The sequence below is a fragment of the Bactrocera neohumeralis genome, unplaced genomic scaffold (assembly GCF_024586455.1).
Source record: "Bactrocera neohumeralis isolate Rockhampton unplaced genomic scaffold, APGP_CSIRO_Bneo_wtdbg2-racon-allhic-juicebox.fasta_v2 cluster10, whole genome shotgun sequence".
NCBI classification, from domain to species: Eukaryota; Metazoa; Arthropoda; class Insecta; order Diptera; family Tephritidae; genus Bactrocera; species Bactrocera neohumeralis.
The window spans coordinates 12,837,726-12,843,806 of NW_026089623.1; the positions used below are offsets into that span (position 1 = coordinate 12,837,726).

Consider the following 6,081-nt stretch of genomic DNA (forward strand, 5'->3'; position numbering starts at 1 on the left):
TAACTGGCTCAGTATTCAGTCGTTGAGTATGTATTATACCACGTGCATCCCAAAATACTGATGTCATAACCTTTCCAGCCGCCTTTTTCGTATTCCACGCCTGAGAATCAGTTTATCATGAGCAGTCCACTAGAATGACTGTCGATTGGACTCCAGTGGGAAATGATGGAGCTATGTTTCTATCACTAACGAAAAATTTCGGCCTTATTCCGATTAGAGAGCACTTAAACACTGCTCAGAATCAGCTATTCGTTGTTTTTGTTGGATTATGAACTTGCGAGGCACCTACTTTGCTCATTTCGCCTTTTTCCAGCTTAGCAAATATCTTTTCAACGGTGGATTTCCCTGAGCCCAAATTCAACAATACGAGTATTTTCCCCAAAAAAGCAATGCTTTATTAACACATGAAATGCTTTATGTTCCATTTTTTTGTAAACTAACACAAGTTGCTTCACAAAAATGCTATATCTCACTAACTAATAGTTATAATCCAACTATAATAATAGAAATCATATAGATGGTAGTAGTAGTACATATTATCTATGTATCAGCCACAGTGAAGCGTGGACGGGTCCTCTAGTATGATTATAAGATAAGATTGCATATAAATGGCTACGTAAATAAAAATTGCCGCATAAGCCACAAGGCTAAGAACCGAAATGAAAATGATTTGGTGTGGTTTGTACGCTGGTGGAATCATGTTTTTTTTTGAAACACTTAAATAGACAAAAACTTATTGAAAAATGGAAGAACTGAACTCATTTGTCCAACAAGATGGCGCTACATGCCACACAGCTCGCCCATTTTGAGGGACTAGAACAATCATCTCAAGAAATGGACCCGTGTTAAAAATATATTTAACGCCTTTAGACTATTTTTTGGGGCTATAAAAAGTTCAGAAATAAGCATATTCCAGCTTTGAAGACAACATTTCAAGAAATACTATGTGAAATGCTTGACATTTATATTTTCTGTTTAACTTCTTCCAAATTTTTTCGACGATTTTCTATATGTAAACAGTCATTTTTAATAAATGGTGAATTCCCTACTAGTTTTTTCAGCTCATAGTCCAGCAAACAAGCATCATACACAATTTATTGCACCTTATCATTCTTTTATGTTCTCTGATTCAACCTTATCGTAAACATGGTGCAGGGAACGTTTATCATAGAGAAGGTTCACGGCGCGGAGCACGTAAAAATATTTTTGGCTGTATTATACTTCATTATATATGTATGTATAGTATATAACAAACTATCATAATATATCAAAAATTAAATATATTACAATAGTGATAAATGTACATGAATCGTATATTTTATCATTTAAAACTTAAGTATATTCACATGTATCATGACCATATGTGTTCATGTTCGCTTTCGCACACAAATAATACATACACAAAATTTCATACAGGTATGCGTAGTAGAAACCCTCTTTCCCTCGCAACCGTCAGAAGAAAATCACTCAGAATAAACTGGAATAATACCTACACCAGTCACTGACAAAGAGGTTGTAGAGGCAGCAGAAAGGTTCGCCAATAACAAGGCATCAGGGCTGGACGGCATTCCTAACAAGGCCCTAAAGATAGTCATTAAACACAACACTGACCCGTTCACAAGACTGTTCGCAAAGTGCCTACGAGAGGGATTATTTCCAAACATTTGGAAAATGCTACGTTTGGTTCTAATACAAAATCCAAACAAACCGCCTGGAGAACCAAACTCGTGCCGACCACTGTGCATTTAACTTGGAGTAACATCTCGAAAAAGAGTAACCGGGACTGGCCAATAACCAATATGGATTTCGCAAACACAGGTCAACAATTGACTTAATTAAAAAACTTACTGACGTCGCAAGTAAAGCTATAGAAGGAACAAGATGGATGTATGGCTCCAAAGATTACTGTGCGGTAGTCACATTCGATATTAAGAATGCCTTTAACCCTTATGTGAGCACCCAGCTTTATCCACGTTAATGAGCACCCAGGGTACCCGGGTACCCATCACTAAAATAAAACACTTTCTAAGTTTGGAAGCGAACGAAATTATAAAAAAAAAAACAGTTTAATAATTCTTTTAAGAGAATATAACAAGTAATTTACCTGAGTTTGACTCTTGTCGCACATTTTATTTTTCTGGAAGAGAAATCATGATAGCGAAATCTCGCGCTCTACGGGTGGGACATGGTCAGTTTTCACCTTTACACGTCGACAGTGACAGGGAGAAGTGAACAGTTGATGAGGAATGTCGTGTAAAGCATGAAAAGTCGACTGCATAGAGCGGCTTTGCGTTAGAATCGACATTATTAACTATTAATCGAACAATTTCGAATACTTTCTGGACTCAATCGAGCATTTATGAGAGATAATAATTGGCAGTTCGTAATGGAAGATCATCTATCACCTCATCAATTCGGATGGTGAGCAAAATTTTGTCCAATGATATTACGACTTTCACCGTACGGGGAACATGATCAGTGAGTCAGAAGAGAGTGAAGCAAAAGACACAGCCGCAGGTGTATCGAATAGAGGGGAAGAAGCAGATATAGAAAATAGCGATGAACACATTGCAAAAAACCGAACTGCGTGGTGTAAGAAACCGCCTGAAATTTGACAAACTGTTTCTCACAATATTTTGCGACAGAAAAGTGGCCCTGCTAGATCTACAGAAACATTGATAGGAGATAAATTTATTTCTATAATCTCAGTTGAAATAATTGATTTCATTGTTCGCTATACTAACCAGAAAGCTCTAATCGTCTATAAAGATCCTAACGCGCAAAATCCTAATTCGAATAGAGGGTGGCGTTCGGTTACTGTGTCAGAAATGTATCTGTTCATTGGGATTCTCATTTTCTCTGGCGCCAATAATACTATATGTGGAAGAGTAACTCGTATCCTCTTTATCTTTATCCAACACATGCCAAGCATGTACAGAAAATGATAAAACTACTCCTATACGTGATTTATGGACAACGTTCAATGCAAATTTGGGTAAAGTTAAGTACGAAAAATTATACATATCGTAGACACACAAAATTCACCCAGTACATTCCTTCGAAACTCGCAAACTATGGCATGAAAATTTGGTGGATTTGCGATACTGAAAACGCTGCCAATGTTCGCGAACAAAAATTAAGGAAAGATAGTAATAAAAGAACTTGCAGCTCCGTTCAAAGGAAGTTTCCGAAATATAATAATGGAAACTTATTTTACGACTTTGCCTCTTGCTAAACACTTACTCCCATGGAAATTGACAAGCACTGGTGCATTGAAGAAAAATAAACCTTATACGTGTATGTATATCGAAAGTAATATGTCCTGATTGTGCTGAATAATTAATGAAGATTTTAATAAATTTATGTTACGAATTCATGTTATTAGTTATTTATTATCCCAAGTTATATGTTAAAACATTTATCTATATTCAATCTCATTTACAGATGATTGCATTGTTTTTCATATAGTGGGTACCCGGGTACCCGGGTGCTCCCCACGAGTTACCTAATTTCATACATAATTTTCAACTTCATAAAAATTTTTTTTTTCCATTTTGAATACTAAAATAGCTTTGTTGGAAGTTAAATCGCAAGGATCTGGAAGCTCAGTTCGATAAAAAATTATTTCACCGAATTGCTAGCAGAAAAGTGTTGTGGTGGGCACCCGGGTACCCGGGTGCTCACATAAGGGTTAATACAGCCTACTGACCTCATATAATAAGAGCTCTTCAATTAAAGAAAACACCACCCTTTTTGCTGAAGATCATCTCCAACTACCTGTCGGACAGGGTTCTGCTAAACGACACAGACGAAGGACCACAACGCTATATGGTGACGGGCGAAGTTCCACAAGGCTCACTTCTGTGCTATATCTTATATAATGGAATGCTACGCCTCCCATTACCCAAGCAGGTGCAAATAATTGGATGCGCGAATGGCATCGCGGTGACTGTGGTAGCGAAAGACATTCACGAAATAGAGCGCCTGTGCAATCATGCAGCGGAAAAAATCAAAGAATGGCTTATGGTGACAAAGCTTCAACTAGCTGGCCAAAAGACAGAAGCAGTACTAACCACAAGCAGAAAGAAACTAGAGGTCGTCACACTCAATATTGATGGATATACCATTACCACACAGCAATCTTTGAGATATCTAGGAGTGTTGATAGACTCGAGGTTAAGTTACAAGACGCATATAGACAAAGCCTGTGAAAAAGCGGCTGGAGTCATATCAAGCCTTATGCCACCAGACATTAATGGAAATTAAGCGAGTATTCGACAAAACAAAAAGCACTGGTGCTCGCTTAACGAATGAAGAGAGGAAACAGAAAAGACAAAGGAAAACGAATGGCAGAAACGATGGAACGAAGCAACTACGGGGAGAAAGGCTTATTAGGAGCATACAGCCATGGATAAAACGAAAACACGGGAAACTGATTTTTACCTTACGCAGTTTTTAATAGGTCATTGATGTTATAGAGAATATCTATACAAATACGGACATGATGACGAAACATATTGCTCCTTCTGCAGCAACAGCAATGAAAATGCATTACATATCCTCTTTTCCTGCCCAAAATATGAAAAATAGAGCCTTACATGATCGAATCGAAGGCGGCCTGGGACAAAAAGAGAGCGTGGGCAGCCATAGCTATGCAAGATTTAAGAAAGAAAGAGTGGAAACGCACCGAAAACAGAAGGATTAATCGGAATTAGAGCGAAAATGTGTGAATGAAGAGCCTAATAGCTAAGCTTGGTCCCACGATGTAATGCCTAACGGCAGTTCCGTGGGCCAAATACAAGCAAAGAGTTCAGGATTTAGTACGTAGGCGTACTGTGTCGCAAGTCCTGCTTGGGCGTGCGGCCAATATGAATCGTACATATCGACGATATCTTTCATGATTCCCCCTCCGAAAATAAAAAAAATACAGATATGCGTCCTCAAACATTACAAACATTGTTCTTCTACAAACACAACAATTGTCTCAAATAGCATATGCAGCGTCACAAGTCAATATGGAAGCCAAATAGTCGATGCCCAAATTTGTAGAAAAACACACAAAAACAATATTTTCATTCATGAACGCAAGCGCACTTTCAACAAGCAAATTCGCTTCATTCATAAAAGCAGCCACCGTCACATCTCCCCGTGCATGCTTTTGCCCACAAGCGGCTTTTCACGACGATGGGAAACGCTAAAAATCATAAATTGAACAACTTTCTGATGTTTCTTCACAAAAAGAAGTGAGAAAAGAGGCAACATAGGTAGCTGTTGTCGATTTATAATATTTGTGAATTCTAAAATGTTTTTCCGTGGCTGGCAAAAATCTGCTTCGATATGTATGCACGCTCATACATATGTATGTATATGTACATACATATTTACACAAGTTTGTTGGTATATCTAGCCCCTGAACAGGGTATATTAAGTTTTTCAAGAAGTTTGTATCACCCAGAAGGAAGCGTCGGAGACCCTATAAAGTATATATATAAAGGATCAGTATGTTGAGCTGAGTCGATTTAGCCATGTCCTTTGTCTGTCTGTCCGTCTGTCTGTCTGTATATATACGAACTAGTCCCTCAGTTTTTAAGATATCGTTTTAGAATTTTGCAAACGTCATTTTCTCTTCAAGAAGCTGCTCATTTGTCGGAACTGCCGATATCGGACCACTATAACATATAGTTGCCATACAAACTGAACGATCGTAAAAAAGTTCTTGTATGGAAAACTTTTGCATTTGACAAGATATATTCACAAAATTTGGCATGGATTATTTTCAATAACAACAATGTAATCTCCGAAAAAATTGTTCAGATCGGATTACTATAGCATATAGCTTCCATATAAACTGAACACATAGTTACTAAAAGAAATGCACCTGTGAAGGGTATATTAGCTTCGGTGTAGCCGAAATTAATGTTTTTTCTTGTTTTTTTTTTAATGTAAAACTAATAAATTAAACTTATATTAATTATTTGGGTAATAATACAAAATTTACTCTATTATATATTTTTGATGATTTTATTGAATCATCATGAAATACATATGTAGGTAAATTTTAATATACATACATATGTACCT

The 6,081-nt window shown here is 37.1% G+C and overlaps 1 long non-coding RNA gene across 2 annotated transcripts in view; it reads right to left on the bottom strand.

Moving 5' to 3' along the window:
- The window catches only part of LOC126765458 (uncharacterized), a 16,168-nt gene extending 14,241 nt beyond the window's left edge, over window positions 1–1,927 (bottom strand). For both annotated transcript variants that reach the window (XR_007668422.1, XR_007668421.1), the window contains exon 1: window positions 1,849–1,927. This is a non-coding gene — a long non-coding RNA (uncharacterized LOC126765458). The remainder of the gene's footprint in view (window positions 1–1,848) is intronic.
- Window positions 1,928–6,081: the final 4,154 nt, after the last annotated feature.